The sequence below is a fragment of the Rattus rattus genome, chromosome 6 (assembly GCF_011064425.1).
Source record: "Rattus rattus isolate New Zealand chromosome 6, Rrattus_CSIRO_v1, whole genome shotgun sequence".
NCBI classification, from domain to species: Eukaryota; Metazoa; Chordata; class Mammalia; order Rodentia; family Muridae; genus Rattus; species Rattus rattus.
The window spans coordinates 4,405,150-4,425,192 of NC_046159.1; the positions used below are offsets into that span (position 1 = coordinate 4,405,150).

Genomic DNA, 20,043 nt, shown 5'->3' on the forward strand with positions numbered 1-20,043 from the left:
GCGTACAACTTGTGAAATCCATCCAGAGAAGTCCCAGAGGACTGTCCCAGAGCTTTGCTGTCAGGAGAAATAGCAGCATGGTACTAAGTACCCTCCTGTCCCAGAACTCCAATCCATCCTTTCCTATCTCCTGTAAACTCCCACAATGAAATTTTCTCCAAGACTGTCCATACATTTTGAATGTGTCTCTGAGTACCTAGGCTTTGCATCACCCTTCCCCCATCAGACCATAAGGCCTTCATATCAATGACCTGTATCCCAGGAGCAGTGCTGGCGCACAGTGATGCTTGGCGTTTGTTGGGCTAATTAATCAAAGCCAGTTTCACTAGAATTCTATTCTTGAGAGCTTCCTAAACATGACTCACACTCCCTTAGCATCTCAAGCAGGATTGGCTTTGCTTTGTTCTGAACATTTTGTAATTTGTGTTCCCTGATTGTGTCCCACATTCCTGTTTCCAGCTAGCATACCAAACTTCAGAATTCTGTGCTTAATTGCCCTCCAGTCAGTCAGCTCACTTCCTTCCAATGGTCACATTGATGTCTAGAATATTTCTTTCACTGTATGAGACATAATAGACTGCTTTAGCAAGGCTCTCTAAAAGTCTTGATTTTAGCTTTGGGAGCTTTCTAGCAGCTATCCTCAAAGTTGAGGTCCTCGTTACCTCAGCTCATTTCTGCATCAGCTCCTGTCTCTAGAGTATCAGTGCATTTGATGCCTCTGCTCTCCTGCCATTGCTGCATCCAATCCAGAGCCCTGCCCTACCCTCCTTCTTTGTGATGCTTGCTGATGAAGGGTCAAGTGATTTCTTTGTTGAGTACCCAGCTTCCAGTCATGGTCTCACGGGCTTGCTGGGTTTGCAAGAGAGAGGGATCTAAGCCATCTTGTTGCTAACACCCTATCCGTTTGTTCTTGTAACACATAGTTCACAGGCCACTGCTCTGAAGTCATGCTCCTCATTAAGTGCCAGGCAGAGGTTGTGCATGCTGTACTGTTCGCCACTGAAGCTCACCAGCAGTCCCTTCCTGTACGCTGCAGCACCGACCAGTCAGGCTCCATTTCTGTCTCCTCCGTGTCACCCACTCAGTAGAAGAGCACTCACAGTTAAAAACTTCTTTCCTAGTTCTTGAGTCTGGGCACTAGTGATGCCTGTATTGAGAACCCGATCGTTTCACATCGAAATTGAATTCAAATACATCTTTAAATTTAAAGGAAAATACCAATTTGCAAAACAGAGATGTCAACTGAGGCTGTCTCTCTGTAGTTCAGATTTTTCCTAATATGTTTGAAGGTCTTGATTTGAGCCCCAAATGGTACAAAGTAAGTTTCGTAGTTTATATTTGATAAGTTCCATGTGTTTTAATTGATTTGATATGAGATAGACAAATTAAAGTACTTCCTTAGAGAAAGCACTGTAAAACTTGCTAGGTATTGGTAAGTTGAACATTCTAAAACATTACATTTTGAAATTTTTATTATTAGTTTGTTTATTGAGACAGGCTGGCCTGGAACTCGAGGTTCTCTTGCCTTAGCCTCCCAAGTGGGATGACAGGTGCACTACCACATGTAGCATTTTTCTTGTGAAAATGCATCTGACTGTTGACTTTTTGAAGTGGCTCTTGGTTTAGAGTAATACGAACAGGTGTGTGTTTAGTACACTTAGAATGAAACAAGTATTTGCTGTAGGGGCTGATTTAGTGAGGTACTTCATGTCCTTCTCATTCCGTGTTTACAAACAGTTAGTGGGTGAAGGACAGCTTATGTAGAAAACCTGAGAGCTAACTTGAGGGGTGAATGCAGGTTAGTGCCACTGTGTGTGAAAACTGCCTCTTCACAAGAGGCCTGCAGTGGACCAACTCAGAGTGATGACTCATGGCTTAGGTGGCAGCGTCTCCCAAGCAGGACTCTCTTGGGCAGTTCAGACTTTCTCTGCAGTCTAAGCACCTTGTAAACCCTACTGCCTTTTCTTTGGAGATGGGAAGGAAGCATTTGAGATTCTCAGTCACTGACATCTTAGCGGATACCCAGAAACAACTCTGTTGTCCTTGGTGTAGGGTTTAGCTACTGTCCTTGCTCTCCTTGCTGTCACTGCACTTGAAGGGCCTCCCACAGAACCGTGCATCTCAGCAGTCTTCTTTCTCTCGCACCCCTAGGACTGCACTTGACCTGCCTGAGTTGCTCTGTGTGTATTAACAAGAGCCTGGGCTGGAGCTTGATTGTGCGTTTTGCTAGATGAGTCAGCAACATTTGAGGCTTTCTATACGGTCAGCATTATCCTGAGTATTATGGGGAGTAGATACGGGAAGGCTCTGCAGATCAAGAAGTATGGAACCTTATGGTTGCAGCACACATGACTGTAAATCTACCTTCATGGGCTTATGTTGTTTAACATTTTATTGTGAGGTTGATGATAAGTGCCACACGAGTTCTGGCACTTGAAGTTGGAAACACAAATATCCTAGCAAAGGAGGGAAAATTCATTATTTTCTTTAAATGCAAATAGAAGGAAAAAGAAGGAACATTTTTGCATCTGTATGTATGTATGTTCTTGTAGACACCAATGGTCAACCTTGGTTGTTGTTCCTCAGGGTTGCTGTCTACTTTATGTTAGGGTAGCTTTTTATTTTAATATTTTTATGTGCATATGTATGTGTCTGTATGTAAGAGTGTGCTTGTGTAAGTACAGGGCCCTTTGGAGTTCAGAAGAAGGTGTCAGATCCCTTGGAGCTAGAATTAGAGACAGTTGTGAGCCATCTGATGGGGTGCTGTGAACTAGACTCCAGTCCTCTGGAAGAGCAGGGGGTCACTCCTAACCAATGAGCTGTCTCTTCAGGCCTATGCCTGGATTGTCTACATAAGTTCTTAGGGTGGAACTCAGGTACTCATGATTGCCTAGCTCATCCTTGTGGACTGAACTAGTTCCCTCTCACAGTTTGTTGTTGTTGTTGTTGTTCCTGGCACAGGAGATGGCGCTTAGCTCTGTACTTGATAAGCACACACTCTGCTCCTGAGCTAAACTTCTAAGTCCTGAGGAAGGGCCATTTTTTTCCTTTTTTTTTTTTTTTTTGGAGCTGAGGATCGAACCCAGGGCCTTGCGCTTGCTAGGCAAGTGCTCTACCACTGAGCTAAATCCCCAACCCCAGGAAGGGCCATTTTAAAATTTAGATTGTCATGGCTTCATGGTAAGATTGATTTTAGCATACATTTGGTTGTTGAAGGAGGGGACTAATGGATGGTAGAAAATAAACTTAGTTAGAGTGGGTCACGTTACAGAATTTAATGAAAACTGAGCCCAGACTTTAAGAGATTTTGTGCCAAGCTGTGGCATTTTTCCAGTTCTAAAGTAGGAGCAGTGTTAGAGGTGAGGCTGGTGTCTGTAAGCTTGCCCTCTCGCCGCTGCAGCAGACAGGTCCTGCAGCAGGGTCACTGGTGGAGGGCTGAGGATCTAAGAATTCATGAATGAATTTAGTGTGGGGAAGGGGAGACAGAGACCAGCTGCTTTCTAAGCTTCTTGCTGGGTGCCAGTGGGGACACTGCCATGGTCAGATATGGCAGTTAACTCTTAGATGTTTAAGCTGAAATGTGTACAGACAGTAGAAACATGAGATTAGGTAATAGAGCCAGAAAATTTAGGTGAGTCCTCAGCTTTGTTGAGGATGCTGAACCCAGGGAAAGGTGCTCTCCCAGAGTCAGACACAAGGCCAAGGACACTTTTACAGTCATTTCTGATACAAGTCTGAGTAGCTCTTCTTACACATGCAGACTGAAATTACTTGTAATTTCTCCCAGGAGTAAGGCTTACAGTGCTCTCTAGGAACTTAGAAAATGCCAAAAGGTGTGAAGGAGAAAAGATGACTCCTGCGGCCTAATGCAGCCTTCCTCCTGGCCTTGTTTTCAGAAGGGGATAGGAAATCCACGTGCACATGTACATGCATGTGTAAAATCCATGAGTGCATGTACATGAATGTGTAAGATCCATGTGTGCATGTACATGTATGTGTAAGATCACATCAGGTTTTGTTTTTGTTGAGTCAAGCTCTTCCTACATAGGCTGGCCTGGACCTTCATGAGTCTCAGCTTCTGTTCAGTTACTTGTACCAGAGGAAGTTTTGGTTAAAACAAACAACCCAAAACCAGAAATTCTTTTATTAGTTTTATTACTGATGTACTAGTTTAAAAAAAACAAAAAACAAAAAACTCCTTTTTAATTCAGAGGTTTGATTTGAAATATAAGATAGAAGGCTTCTGTGGAGTTCTGCCTATATCAAATGACTCTTTAGTCTCAACCTGCCATAATCTTGAAAGCTTCAGAATTCTTATATTCCACTTAAAATTTTTCTCACTGTGTACATATTTTCTTTCTTTATTCAGCCGACAGAAGAATCACAAAGGGAAAAAGAAAAGGAAAGTATGCATGTTTATACAACACAAAGTGTCCCTTTGGTTCTAAGAATGATGGGTGGCTCTGAGCCTGGTGATCACGCTGCACAGCCAGCCACTAGGATCAGGATGCCTGACCTACCTGACCTCTTCCCTTACTCAGTGCTGCCTCTTACTGGGTCCTTCTGGGTGGCTCAGTAGTTTAAAATGGTTCCCAGATTATATTTGACAAAATGAAAGCCCTAGAATAATCTTAGTTAAAATCTCATGTTAAAATTTCCCAGGAACTGGAAAATGGATCAGCATTTAGACCAGTGCCTGAAGCAGAGAGCTACCAAAAACAATCATAATGTCACCACCAGTGTGCTCAGTTCTTCCTTGTGTGTCATATAGATCTTCTGCTTACTTCTGTGATCTTTATTGTAATTTGACATTGTAAAGACTTTGATTATGTGGAAGTGAACCTTCTACACAGTCCTGAATATTCTGCAAATCTGTGGCAATGAGCTATTCATGGCACATATATTTTATTACCCATAATTTTCAGTTCTCAGGACCATTGTTTGCTGTGACTTTCTCCTCCCTTCCTAAGGGGGAAAATAGTCTATTTAATTACCTTGTTCTGATCACTTTGTTCTAGTTAGGGTTAATATTGCTGTGATAAAACACCATGACCAAAGACTTGGGGAGGAAAGGGTTTACGTAAGCTTACTTCCCATGTTACAGTCCCTCATGAGGGAGTCAGGACAGGAACTCAAAGGCAATTGGAACCAGGAGGCAGAAACTGAAGCAGAGGCCATGAAGGAATGCTCTTCACTGGCTTGCTCCCAGGACCACCGTCACAGGAGTGGCACCACCCACAATGGGCTGGACCCTCCTGTATCAACCACTAAGTATGAAAATGACCTATTGACCTGCCTACAACCCTGGGCATTTTCTTAATTGAGGTACCCTTTACTCCAGTAACTTTAGCTTGTATCTAGTTGATATAAAACTAGCCAGCACACTATTATTTTATTCCCATGTTGTAATGGAGTTGAAGACCTCCCTGGCTCACCAGATGTCAGATCTATAGTAGTAGATCAAATGTATCTTGTTTGTTATGTTTTGAAATAGAGTCTCTTATTAACTCAGGCTGTCCTTGAACTCCTGTGTAGCCAAGGATGAGCACGAACGTCTCATCTTCCTGCTTTTGCCTCTGTGCAAAGCCCTGGGAAGACGGCTAACCCAGATGCATCTTAAACTGACATTCTCTTGGGTCTTATGGTATAGTCATAGACTGAAGTTCCTAGGGTATGTGACTTGTTTGCCTGTTCACATGTTATGTCCCTTGGCTTACAGTTCAGAGATCCTGATTATCTCCTGATGGATTCCCTCTCATTAGTAGGATGGTGACGGTTAGCAGTGTAACGACTGTAGCACAGGAATGATAGGCTGACAGTGACAGTGGCCGTTCTTCAGATTGGTCCTTTCTTGTGACCAGTGTCTCATAGGCATCTTTTCTATGCATGGGAGCACAAGACCTAGAGAGATGGACTCACTTGCCTAAGATCACACAGCAATAAGGATGGATGGGACTGTAACCCAGCAGTGTCCTTGTGAAATGTTAGAAGTAGGCACATGGATCAACTTGAGCTCTAAAGAAATATTTATTTATAGTTTTAAGAGACTTTACCTAAAAATTTTGTAACCAGAGATTGGGAAAATTCAGTGTGATGCATAGGACCATGCACTGTAAATACAAGAGCAAAGCTTAGAGCTGAGTTGCTGGAGGGTCCCATGTGAACACTTCTTGGGTCTTAGTGAGTTGACAAAGATCTAAAAATGTCAGATGCTGGTGTCTTTAACTCAGTTTTGCATAGGCTCTGTGCGATGAAGAGAGCCAGTGAGTGACAGAATAGAAAACACCCCGAGGCCTCTGCCAGCTCTCAGGCTTGAAGTTCTTGTCCACTTGGATATAGTTATCCTGAGAGAGACAGCCAGCCATTCTCTCATCCCCTCCTCTCTCTTTCATTCATATATTCTCTCTCTCTCTCTCTCTCTCTCTCTCTCTCTCTCTCTCTCTCTCTCTCTGTGTGTGTGTGTGTGTGTGTGTGTGTGTGTGTGTGTGTGTCTGTGTACCCACAATCATCATCCTGAGAAACATTCTTGAAGCAAAATCTCGTACTGGTCTGGAACACATTAAGAAGTCTAGGCTGGCTGGCAAACCCCATGGGTCTATAGTGGTGGGGCTTCTCACCCCTTCAGTTTCAAAGAGAATGGACAGAGCTAAAAGGACCTTGGTTAAGAAGGCCAGGATTGAGGTGACCTACTGAGGGCTAGGCGTGTGACTCAGCTGGGTGTGTACCTTAGTGGAAAGTTTTTAAATTGTGCCATCAACTTTAAATATTACATTTTCCTCTCTTGCCTCCTCAAGGAAGGAGAGGAAAAGTCTCTCCTTTCCCGACTTTCTGTAGTCAAATAAGGACTAAAAATGAGCTCTCTGTATGGAAGGCATCTTACTGATTGAATTCCATATTTGTCATAGAAGGAAATCCAGATTTCCGTATATGATGACTGGATCGTGCCTCTGTGTATTTTGAGTGGATTCTTTTGCCATTCTCCTTGAGATACAAAATTGCCTGTGCTTTGTTTTTTTGTGTTCTCACAGCCCACTGTCCCTGTGTACACAGGGTATCAGAGCTATTGAACCTGCTTGCCTGGGAAGGATTTAATTGTAGACATTCTGAGAGCCAACACAGCAGAAGGTTTGACAGTTTCCGTGTGTGTGAAATGGATACTAGGAAGACATAAACAGAGTCCAGCTTCCTTGTCTGCATGGCTGGTCTTGTTTTCCTAGTAGTCATCTCATCACACACAGTACCTGTCAGATTCTCTACAGTACTGGGATTCATGACTCTGGGAACCTTACTTTGGAGCTGGGCATGGTGTTGTATATCCATGAGCCCAGCACAAGGGAGCCTGACACAGGAGGATGCAGCATTTGAAGCCAGCACAATCTGCAGAGATACCCTGTCTCCGTTTTTAAAAGGATGGAAGATTTATATTTTGAGGAAAGAGCTTGGTGCCTACTGTACAGGGACAGACAACAGTTAACAGTAGTTAGCTCTTGTGAGCTGTGAGAAGCCTTGGGTGTGAAAGGAAACTTCAATTTTAAAGATCCTCAGTACCTTGACTTGATGCAAGGCTGACAGAGCCATTGTATATGATTTTCTTATCTTCTTTACTGTGCGAGTTTATCTATTAACTTTAAACAAGGGTAGGGACTGTCTTCTCTGCTGATTGCCAGGGAACAGGTAATTTGCTTCTTAGAGCCAAGTTCAGTCTTGGAGGGGGTGGGAGGGGCCTGAGCTAGTCACTCAGAGTGGCTTCTTTTTTACTTTTGCATCTCTAAATTTCAGCAACTTTTCAAGTTTGAAACTTCTTTATCCTTAACTCAGGAATAAGAAGTGCCTTCCTGGATACCTGACGTCATTTGGGAGGGACAGAACTGAACAGTTGAAGGGAAAGCTTGGACGGAGTCAGGCTGGTGTTGACTGTGAGACTTGGAGTAAGATGTGTATCTCTTCATAGCACCAGTGTCTGCTGCAAGATGAAGTGCCATCTTAGGATACAGGAAGAGATGGTGTGTGTCAGGTCTTACGTGTGTTAGTTACCTGGCACACAACAGAGTTTATGTTGACAGTAACTTTGGAGTAGTGCTAATGTTCTTTAAACTTAGGAATGTGGAATAGACTGAACAGATTTCAAGGTTTCGATGTTTGTTAGACAGAGCTGATACCAGTAGGCATGGAGGCACACTCCGGTAGCCCTAGCACTTGGGTGGCTGAGGTAGGAGGGCAGCAGTTTAAAGCTAACCCAAGCTGTGGAGCAAGACCTTGTCTCAGTAGACAGGAGAATAAGTAATGAAGGGGATAAATAGAAGAGGCAGAAACTTCAGCACAGCAGTCATCAACAGTGGGGCATGTCTAGAAGAGGTGCCCTATGTTTTTGTATTTAACTTTTTTTTTTTTTAAATAAAGAACAACATTTAAAAAAAACATTTAATTTGGGCTGGCTTACAGATTCAGAGGTTCAGTCCAATATCGTCAAGGTGGGAGCATGGCAGCACCCATGTACGCATGGTGCTGGAGCAGCTGAGAGTTCTACATCTTCATCTGATGACTGCCAGTGATGTTTAACTTTTAAATCTGTTCAATGTTTCTCTTCAGTGCTGGATCTCTATGCTACTTAGGGCCTCTTGCCTGTCAATCGGGTGTCCCATCACAAGATCTCATTTAGACCAGGCTGACCTCAAACTCACTATGTAGCTGAGGTCTTGAACTACTGATCTTCCTGTTTCAAGTGCTAGGATTTTAGGTGTACACCACCAAGTCAGCCACAAATAGTATGAAGGGGAAATGCTGTTGTAGTATAAAAGTTGAAGTGAAAGTCCACGTAGTTTGAGTGGCTTAGACTACTCTTTTTCTAATGCTGCTTCTGATGCACAGTTCTGTGAGGCACAGATATAAGATAAGATACCTGTTATGAAAAAATCCTGCTGTGTCAATAAAACATGGAGGGTATTCTACATTGTCATTGGAGGTGTGAAGATGACAGCGTGTATTTAGCCATCGGAAACGAGCTACCTGCATGTGTGTGTGTCCCATCCATCGTGTCACTAAGATCTGTCTACCAGACAGCAGGGAGTTGCCACCTGTACTGTGTGTCAGGGACCAGGGAGAACAGACTTAGCTTTTTGTGCTTGGCATTCATTACCTTCAAACATAGGCCTTGTTAATTAGGCACTTCCCGTGTGCAAGATGTTGCCCTGGAAGCTGTAGCCCAGGAGATGAGCTGTGAACTCTATGGTTTATGTCTTTTCCCTGAAAGTTTCTATGTGTCCTGAAAGATTCAGAGAGGTGTGACCGAGCTCTGCATTTCTAAAGTCTTTTCTGCTGTGGAGAAGGAGTGTGCTGCCTTTATTGTCTCTAACTGTTCCTTATGTCTTTAACTTACTGTGCTCTCTTTTCTTCCCTCTAAAACCAAGGACACACTTACTGAGGTCTCAGAGCTCTCTCCACTGATGCTGCTGTGGCTCAGGAACGCAGCCTGCTGGACTGTCCTCACTGTCTCCTAACTGCCAAGTAAGCCTCCCTTCCTCCTTCCTTCCTTTGTCCTCCAAGCATCTGTTAACCACCAGATGCGCTCTCCTGCCCTGCTGACTGTCTGCGCTGTGAACTGGAGCACACATCCCGACTAAAGTCTCTATCTAGCATGGCTTTCCACAGCGGTGCTTGGGCTTCCTGGCTTCACAGTCATGGTCCTTCCCTGTCTGGTCTCCTGCCCTATCCAGTCCTATCTTTCTTTGGCCACTCTTTTCTCTACTCTTTCCAGTCTGTCAGGCTTAGCACCAGGCTTACACTGTCTTGGTGTTGTATACACCAAGCCAACTGCATTCCATCCAAATCATAGTACATGGGATGCATTCTCCAAATATCTCTAAAATAATGAGGAAATGAAGTTACTTCATGTGGTCACAGTGTACACTGATGACACTTGAGAGGTCCTAACGGTCTTATAAATCCAACATTTATGTTGTAGCAGAAGGGGAACTGAAATACCTCAGCAGCCCTTGCCCTTCCTTAGGTAAACTGAGAACCAGGCACCAAGTTACTGCTGGCATGGCCGCATGAACACTAACCTGTTAGCCCCTTGCTGTGGCTGGCCACACATTTGAAATACACGTGATGAAAGTATTAGTCCAGGCTTACCTCGATCTCATAGTCTCTGGTATCAGCCTCCAAAGTGCTGGAATTAAAGGCATGTGCCACCCTCCTGTTGTCATTGTGACAGAATACATAGTTAAAACAATGTCGGAAGGAGGGGTTCATTTTGATTCAGTATGAGGGTACAGTCTACCATGGTGGGAAGGGTGGAGCAGGAGCCTGAAGGAGCTGACCACGTCATACTTGCAGCCAGGAAGCAGAGAGAGGTGAATACTAGCGCTCAGTTTGCTTTTTCCTTTTGTTCAGATAAGACTTCAGTCTGTGGGTTGGCACTGCCCACATCTAGGCTGTGTGCCACCTCAGCCTAATCCAGAAACTTGCACGACAACTTGTCTTCAAGGTGATTCTAAACTCTGTCAAGTTGACATCAGTATTAACTATTACACCCAGGTAGGATTTCCCTCCCGAATTCTACAGAAAAAGTAAATGGAGGAGCATGGTGTTTGCGTGTGCCCATTACTAGCTAGAATAGAGTGAAGCCATGATGGATCTGATTCATCCACACTGTGTTCCTTCTATTTCTTCTTCTCTCCTTCCGGATATTTTAGGACAGGGTCTCACCATCACCTAGAGTGCGTTTCTCCCATTGCTGTGCTTTGGATATGAATTGTCTCCCTGAAAAGAGCCCCATGGAGAGGACTGCATCGTGAAGATGTTGGCCTGATGAGTAGATTAATCCAGTTCACTAATGGAGTCTAATTTGGAGGCATTATTGGCCCCTTCTCTCTCTTACTACTTCTGGCCTCCATGTACCAGAGCTCTGCCTTACTGCAGGCCCACAGTGTTTGTCACAGCAGTGGAAAGTTCACTAACACATTTACCTCTGAGCAAGACAGACAGACTACATTCACCCTACTGTGCAATAAAATACACCTGCTGTCTCCAAGCGTACCTTGGTACCCCGCTCTTCCTTCACAGAGTGAAGTTTCCACTCTTTAACTTCAACCACTCTTGAAGTATGTAGGGAACTATATGCAACATTGCTTTTATTTTTACTTTTGAAAATGTATACTGCAAAGGTATTAGGTATGAAGCACAGTGCTGTGTAACCACCATTGTCTCTCCTTAGAAAGCACCTGGAGATCTGTGTGGAGCCTGCACATCCTGCTGTGTGCTGTGATTAAATCAAAGCACCAGCGATTACTTTAAACAATTACACATGAAGAAGCAACAGGAAGGAAACTCAGAGGGTTACATAGTCTTATTTTAGTGAAGTTGATGTAAAATGTACTTAAAGGGGTTGGGGATTTAGCTCAGTGGTAGAGCGCTTGCCTAGGAAGCGCAAGGCCCTGGGTTCGGTCCCCAGCTCCGAAAAAAAGAACCAAAAAAAAAAAAAAAAAAAGTACTTAAAGGTGAGTTTCCTGTTTGCACAGAAAATACCTGAGGAAGGCTGTAGTGTGTTTGTTGTCAGAAAACAAATGGGTAGAGAAACCTGATCTCGTAGGCTTTATAAATCAGATAACTATACTGATTGGAGCATTACATGTTGTGCACAGGCGTCCAGCATCATATGACACTATAAATTAGCATACTTTTTAATGTCAATTAAATTAGTAAATTTTAAAAAGGCAAAATAACTTAGAATTTACATGTAATTAAATACTTTTTGCAATTTAAATTTTTATAAAGCAAGTTCTGCCCCAGTCCTTCTGAAGTAATTTGCCAGCTGTGTGTAGCTTTAGTCTTTGCCTCTTGAAAAGAGACAGAACGTCTATTCTGTTTACTTAACTAAAAATAACCTTCCCCCCTTTTTAACCAAACCTAGTGCTGGTAAAATTTCTGACTCAGTAATTTTGGAAAGAATTACCTCTTTCCAGAAATAGACGCTCACACACTGGGTCTTCTGCATGCATTAGTAAGTTTCCATCATATCAGGAAACTGGGTGGTGCACTCATGAAAGAAGGACTTGTCAGGATCAGACTGTGGTAGGGGCCTCACTTAGGGTTGTCTGGAAGGGTAGGTTCTGGCCAGGCGAAGACTTGTAGATTACTGTCCTGTGACTGCAGTGTCATTCCAGCTGCCCCAGCCTTCATGAGCTGCTAAAGAGCAACCACCAAACCTCCATGGCCACTTGGCATTTAGTTAGGCTAAGCTGCGCCACCTACTCTAATAGTTTGTATCTGGCACTATAGTGTACATGAATGTTTTCTATTTCTAAAGCCCTGCTTTTATCAGAGATTCCTACCAAGGCCATGGTGTTTTGGCACCCAGTGTTGATATGGGTTAGTCTTGCATTTCAGTGCCATTGTAGACTCAACAGCACTATATACTTACTCTTCTAGTGCCCGGCACACCCACAGTCTTATGGTATGGTTATTGGGTCAGTCTTACCTGTGGTTAGCTTCCCTGCTTGATTTGTACTACTGTTGCCCTGGAAACCCATATGACATGCAAACACACCTAGGCTGGACTGTTTGTTGTCTAGCTGTGTAGCTCAGGCTAACTTCAAAGACTTGGTCTTCCTGGAGTATTGGGAATGCTCCAGAGAGAGAGCCCCTGTTTTCTCTCGGTTTTGAAATATCCTATTTTGCTTTCTATAATTATAACATATTGTTGGTTTATATGCAACTTTTAGGAAGGGTCTTTCATTTTGACCCTTGTCTCCATGGTAGTAGAAACTCCTTGGCAACGGATCAGAGTCAGCCTCAGGCTGGGTGCTGGACCACATTTTCTCCAAGTAAAGACCCCAGAGGGGAGAGTCTACATTTTTTGTGGGAAGGTGCAGCTGAGGGCAGAGGTGAGAAGATTCCTAACCAGATGTCAAGTTACATCAAATAGCTATGAAAATGAAAGCTTGGTTTCATGTGGTAACACTGAAGAGAGGTTGCTGGAGTCAGCCAGGCTCTGCAGTTGTTCACACCATCTAGTCTTAGGTCATCCATTTTATTTTATTATTTTTAAAGGTAGAGTCTCACTCATGTGACCCTTGCTGGCCTGGAACTTGCTATGTAGACCAGGCTGACCTTGAACTCACAGCTTCCAAAATGCTGAGATTAAAGTCATATGCTACCATATTGGGCTCCTCAACTAATTTTTAAGAATGTTATTACATTCTTTTTGAAAAAAAATCTTTTAGATTTATTTATTTTATTTTATGTGTATGAATATTTTTCCTGTGTATATGTATGTATACTATGTGTGTGTCTGATGCCTGTGGAAGACAGAGGAGGGTATCAGATATTCTGGAACTGGAGTTGTAGATGGTTAAGCCATCTTATAGGTGCTAGGAACTGAACACGGGTCCTCTGCAAGAGCAGCTAATGCTCTTACCTACTGAGCCTTCTCTCCAGCCGCTGTTAACATTCTTAGGATGTTTCAATTTGTGAAAGCTTAGATTCCTTGCTTTTCCATACCTTTTAAAATGGAAAGAGAAGAGAAAAGTAAAATTGGCTACAAAGAAATTGGCTTTAAGAACAGCCTTCTTTGTTCAGCAAGTGAGGCTCTCTGTGGCTAGGTGGAGCTCAGGGGAGGGCTGCCTGCTCTGCTCCTCTCAAGTGAGCCCCAGCACCGAGGCTCACTGAAGTGAAAGTGCTGATGACATGGCTGGACACCTTCAGAGCACAGCTCTGGTGGCATGTGGTAGTTCTGTAACTGGTGATGGAACTCAATCTGTCTCTTTGTCTCTGAATTGGAAAGGCACCTACTTCACACATAGCATAGATTTAAGAAGATGCTGTGCACACTGCACATTGAGCACTGTACCTGGCAAGGCCACCTTACAGCTGCCGTCACTTTTCATCGTAAGACCTATCAGTGCTGGAACAGACTCCTTTAAAATTCTCAAATAGCAATTTCAGATGTATGCACATTTCAACAGTTGGCATTACTTACAAATTAGTTTCTTGACAAGCGTAGCAGTTCTTCCCTTAGCAAAATGCATGAACGTTGAAGAACTTACGATTGTGCAGTGAAAGGTAATCAAAACCCGTGTGTACTCCATCTCCCCACTCTGGGCATTTGATGCAGTGAAGGTCTTAATTTTTCTGGAATATACGAGAACAACAAATGAATTTAGTTTGAGTGGAAGAGAATTAGGTTAGCTGTAAGAAGAACTTTCTGACCACTGGCTGCCAGACAGATAAGAGGAGCTACTCTTTCAGGGGTTGGCGACAGCACCTTCCGGAATGTTCCTTTTGGGCCTGGATTTTTAGGCAGAGGAGTACATCTGAAGGCAACTCAGCCCTGACTGCTACCCCTAGCTCATGGGCAGTGGCATCTTTACCAAGATTCTCTCTGCCCTTCAGCGTGACTAATTCCCTGCTCAGACAGTGGAGCTTTCAGAGTCTTTCCCTTATTTGATGAATGGATGAGGCAGCACAGCATAGGCAGTATCTATTTTAAAACTCTGAAATAGTCTCAGGGATTCTAACGTGAGAGTCCATTTAAAGATGGGCCTTGAATGTGCCTGCAGCTCTGAGATGATAACAGTGAGAAGGGGGATGCTTGGGCGGTGGTCAGCAAAGCATTATCCAAGCTGGGATAGCCATTACTTAATAAAAACTGTCTGGAGAGATGGCTCAGTGGTGAAGCTGTTATCATGCACATATGAGGGCCTGAGGTCAGATCCTAAGCACCCATGTAAAGCCAGACATGGTAAGTTGAACACCTGTAATCCTAGCTCTCCTACAGTAACGGGGCATAGAGACAGAATTCTCAGAAGGTTGTAGCCAGCTACCCTGGCATATTCAGTGGTGAACAACAAGGAGAGCCTACCTCAGACAAGGTGGAATGGGAGGACGACATTCACATCTACCCACACTAACATAGACAATACATACATGTGTTTGCACACATGATAAGCTACGTATGCTGGCTTAAATAAATGAGTAATAAACTTTTAATATCTGGGTGCTACTTAGTTTATAACTATTTTTACTTAAACTTTTAAGTCTTTGAATTGTTGAAGTAGTTTTGATGTGAGCTTATGGGTTTGTAGGAAAGTACCATTCTTCTGAAGTAACAGGTTCCTCTGTGAGCAGACATTATGAGTCTTTTCCCATTTTGGGAACATTGGAGTTACTTAACTTTTAGCACTATGGTGTGATTTCGGCTACTAAATGGATACAAAAACAGGCAGATTTCTGTGAGTTAGAGGTAAGACTGGTCTACATGGAGAGTTCAGGGCCCCCAGATCATAGTAAGGCCCTATCTTGAAGAAGACAGAGGATGAGGATGAGAAGAGGAGAGGATGTTAGGGGGAGGAGCAGGGGTTAGGGAAGAAATAAGTAAACAAAACCAAGATTCTTCTCTAGGGGCTTCACTGTGCCTTTCAAGAAGCCTGTGGTTGGGGTTGGGCAGTGGTAGAGCGCTTGCCTAGCAAGTGCAAGGCCCTGGGTTCGGTCCCCAGCTCCGAAAAAAAGAAAGAAAAAAAAAAAAAGAAGCCTGTGGTTAATTTTTCTTTTCTTTCACCATCTGGACAAAGTAGGCAGAACCCAGATCACAGGCAAGATGGGGAGCAGTGGCTGGGTTATTGGGGTCTGCATTAGAGTAGACTGGAACCAGAGTCCCTGCTCAGTCCTCAGTCAGTGCTGGCACTGAGCTGCTCTGCAAGATGGAGTAGAGTCCTGGGATTGCCAGTGCCTTGTGCACTTGACAGCTGCAGTGGAGTTCCCTATAGGCTGCTACTAGCCTGCCGCACCACTGTCTGTGGACCACTTAGCTTATTCTCCCAGTGTTTGTGCTTCACTTCTATAAGGTGAGGGGGATGGGGGAGTGGCCTTGTCACTTAACAACAGATAGATAATCCTCATATCACTTAAGTGTCAGCTTTCTGTAAGCAAAATTGCCTTTGGAAGGTCTTACCCTGTGTCCAGCTGTATTTCCATAGTGTTACCTATAGTCAAGTTTAGAAAATTTGTGCATGGATTTAAACTTGGATGCTGCTTTATGGAGAGTTTCCTGAGTTCTTATGTTGAATTGAAGGGTTTCCTTGACGACAGCCGGGACACACAGGTTTTTGTATTTCATTCTACATAATTTGTGTGTGTATGTGTGTATGTGTTTATGTGTGTGTATGTGTATGTGTGTGTATGTGTATATCTGTTTGTGTGTGTGTGTGTGTGTGAGAGAGAGAGAGAGAGAGAGAGAGAGAGAGAGAGAGAGACAGAGAGACAGAGAGACAGAGAGAGAGAGAGAGAGAAGTGTCTATTCCTATTAGAAGTTCACTTTTAGGAAAGTGAACAGCAGGTGTCCCCAGATGTGCAAACTTTACTTCTGGCCTGGCTGAGCCACTTGTCCTGGCTGCTTCCCCAGCTGGCTGCTACCCTCACTAGGATGTCACCCACCTCTCACTGCTCATCCCTTTCCCTGCCAGTTCATTCATTGGTGGTTCTCACTTCACACCAAGCCCTCACTGTTAGCATAGTACCTGCGTCCAGTTGGAATGCAGAGGACACAAAGGGAGCAGGCTCCTCCTCAAATCTAGAACTCTTTTGTTTCTCTTCTTTCCACATTAGAATTTCCCTTGCCATAAATACTGCTGGAAGGTAGCTGAGCTCAGGTTTGTGCTGCCCTAGTTTGTGACTTTAATGTAAGCCTTCAAGTCATCGGCTGGAAAGGCACTTAAAAAGACAGTGGTGATTTGAGCCTCTTAAGTAATGCAGTTTTGCAGCTTCCTGCAGAATCCTGCTTCCCTAAACAGAAGTCTGAGCTGTGCCTGAAGAACTCACTGAGGTTTCCTCAGTAGTCATCCTCTTCGCCTGTTGTTTTGTTCTGTGGCATACTCTTGCCATAATTCTTTGTTCATAGGACAAAACCCAGGTGCACTGTGGTCCAGGTCTGTAGCATGGTGCAGGTTGATTCCTTCTCCATCTCACTGCCAGCATCTGAAGGAGCGCTCTCCTCCTCTGCAGAGAGCATCCTGTACCCTGTTACAGTCCCTGCGCTTTGATCGCCTAGTAACATCCAACGTTTGTATATTTTAGGCTTTTCATTTATTATCTTTATTAAGGTCCTTGTTTATAGATTTAATGTTAAAAAGCTGTGTATGACGTCTACATACAGAATATATTTTGAGTTTCTAAATATATACTTAGTGTTGAACTTGAGCGGACTGGCTGTCTTGCTTTCTCATATATGCCCATGGGAAGAGGCTGTGGCTGGCACTCCTTCATTAGGGACCCAGCATCTGCGGCTTCAGTCTGAGGGCCTGCAGCCTCAGGCACCGGTACCACAAGTCAGGATGGATTAGGAGACTTCATACTGCTGGGCATTGCAAGTCGCATCAAAGATACTGAGATGAAGTTGACAGGTCAGGCAAGCACCTGCTTTCTGCCTTTGAAGTTTGCTGGTAATGGAGACACATTCTATTTATAGATATGCATTTGTGCATGAGTGTGTGTGTTCATGCATGTGTGTCTGTGAATCCCACCAGCTCAGTAAACGAGTGCTGTACTCCACTGTTGGTGATATTTCTCTGATGAATTGGGGGTCACTTGTTTAAGTGGACAGGAAATTAAAGAACACCAGTGTTTCTTAATCTGGGAATTCTAGGTTTACAGACTGTGTCCTTTCATTTTTTTCTGGCTAGAGAAAGAGCTTTAGTAAAAGACAAAAGCTAGTGTCGAGTCAGTTAAAGGTTTACAGTTTAACAACTGCGTGTCCAGATCATTCTTTGAAAGTGTGAGCACGTGTTAGTTTTCGTATAATTGAACATGTGAAGACAGTTGTGTCTGGTTAGAACAAGAGTTCTTCCTTGTTACAGCTGAGCACCGAGGCCTGGGCCGGCTCTCCTGAGCATACGTCCTAGGAGGGAGTTTTCCTTTTGAAGGGAAACACAGCACCAGGTATTTTGTGGCTTTGGCCCTATGAAGTGATTATATGTGGGACATAGACACAGCTGAACATCTCTATATTCAAGTGTTTGCATGGTGTGCAGACTCCGTACCTAGTGCTGCTGGCCTTGGTTGCAGAGGTGAGGGGTAGCATTTGCCTTGACCTGGTTTCAGTCAAGCCATAGGAACTTCCAGGTGTGTCCAACCAGGATGTAAAGAATATGCTAATGCAGTTATAACACACCTAAAATTAATTTTCATTGACATCCATTTTGTGCTTTGGATTCTGTCATCTTCTGGGGAGGAAAGAGGCCTAGTCTGCTTATGCTGTCTATAGATCCAGATTCACAATGTGTATGGCAGGACCTCGCTTGACTATTTTTTTTTTTTTCAGTGCAGCCGTGCTCCAGGGCTTGGGAATTGCTTTACATTCCCTCATATTTTTTGTGTTACACAAAAACATCTTCAAAGATTTTTACCCAACCATTTTTCTTTCTCCTCTGGCCCACAGACCTGCTCCCAAAGGAGCTTTAGTCAGCTTTGGAAGTCAGTGTGTCATCTCCTCCAGCACTTGGCAGTGTCTGGAGCCCCAGGGGGACATGCATCCATCAGTCTTTGGCCATGCCCCTCTGTCCTGAAGTCACTGAATGTTTCCATTGAGTAACTGTTCTCTCTGCTCTTCAACCTGGTTTCCTGACAATAGCCTGTCCTAATTCAGACTTCTCTTGTCTGGCCTTGGAAGGATGGAGTGCTTTGTGACAACATGCAGGTCTAACCCTGTTTCTCCTTAGTTCACCTCTCGCTGTGTAAAGCAGTACTGCTGTTCTTTCTTGTATACCAGTCTTCTGTAAGCTTGGTTAGGTTAGAGCAGCTTCGGAATTTGTTTGGGGACTGGATCTCACATGTTGACCAATTGAGCAGGAGTACATCCGCACTTCCTAGCTGCAGCCAGCTTGCTCCCTCCAAGGCTGTGTCTCCCCCACTTTCCTCTTTCCTTTCCCTTCTCTGTCTTTCTTTCTGATTTATGCAGGCATTACTTACAAGTCATGTAACTGTATGATCCATGTTACTTTGGGTTTTTAAAGAGGCTTTATGAAAAGCTTGTTTCTTCCTTAGCTTTGTGAGAGACTCATGTTGGCCTGGAGTAGTGCAGTTTGCTCTTGTCTGATTTTCCCTTTGGGTGTTATCTTCTTAGCCACCTGTCTTCTGGACATTTCCCTGTTTGTTTGTTTATTGCCAAAAAAGAGGCACAGAAAGGATCCCGAGTCCTTAGGAATTGCACTTGGTTTGAGCGTCAAAGGATGCTTGCCCCAAAGTAGTGTTTATTGAGAAAAGTAGCTGACACTTGCTTCCTTAAGCTCTGAGAGTCTGTGAGCCTGGGTTTCATGTGTCTTGAGGAAGCTCTCTAGGATTCTCATGCCGATGGTGTGTGTGTCTGTTGTCTTTGAGGGTAAGCACATGCAGACATAAGAAAGCTGGCAAGTCCTGCCCTGAGCAACGTTCTTACCTGTAATCTAGGTTTCTTAAGCTCGTTGGAAAGCTTTGATTCTGGTCCATTCTTCCTCCTTCAAACCCTAACAGCAGACATGATTTGGGAAATTCTGGCTGTGTGACAGCTGTTTCTCTTTCCCAACTTTTGCCATTTCCTTATCTGATCTCAAAACAGAATTTGAGCCCTGGGATTTTGGTGTTTTATTTGATGTCCGTGGTCTGAGCTGGCACCAGAGACCATGCTGAGGTTCATATGTGCGATAACAAAGGCCATGTGGATGTCCATGGCTCTACTGCCACCGAGGGCCATGATAGTTTCTGTGGTCCGTGCTGTGGCAGAGGGCAGTGTTGATGTTTGTGGTCTGTGCTATCACCAGAAACTGTAAGAGTCAGTGGTCCATGCTGTCACTAACTATAAGGAGCAAGGAAGCTACTTGTGCAGTGACTGGAGATTCACAGTCGAGAAAAGAGAGCCATAGAGGGCTTCCATGACCACACCTACCCCCTCCAGAAAAGAAAAAAACAGTAACTGTTGAGACATGAAACTATTGAAGGAACTCTTAGAAATTGTGGTAGGGATGCTGAAGTGTAGCTTTTCATAAGTGATGGCTTCTCACAGGAGCGAGGGTGGGG

The 20,043-nt window shown here is 43.9% G+C and overlaps 1 protein-coding gene across 2 annotated transcripts in view; it reads left to right on the plus strand.

The window, feature by feature from the left end:
* Window positions 1-20,043, plus strand: part of Stk38l (serine/threonine kinase 38 like) — a 53,359-nt gene that overhangs the window by 11,342 nt on the left and 21,974 nt on the right. Inside the window, exon 2 of one of the 2 annotated variants that reach the window (XM_032905414.1) lies at window positions 9,408-9,504. The exons of the other annotated variant lie outside the window; for it this stretch is intronic. The gene's annotated coding sequence lies outside the window, so the exon portion shown is untranslated. The remainder of the gene's footprint in view (window positions 1-9,407; window positions 9,505-20,043) is intronic. 2 annotated transcript variants of the gene reach the window in all.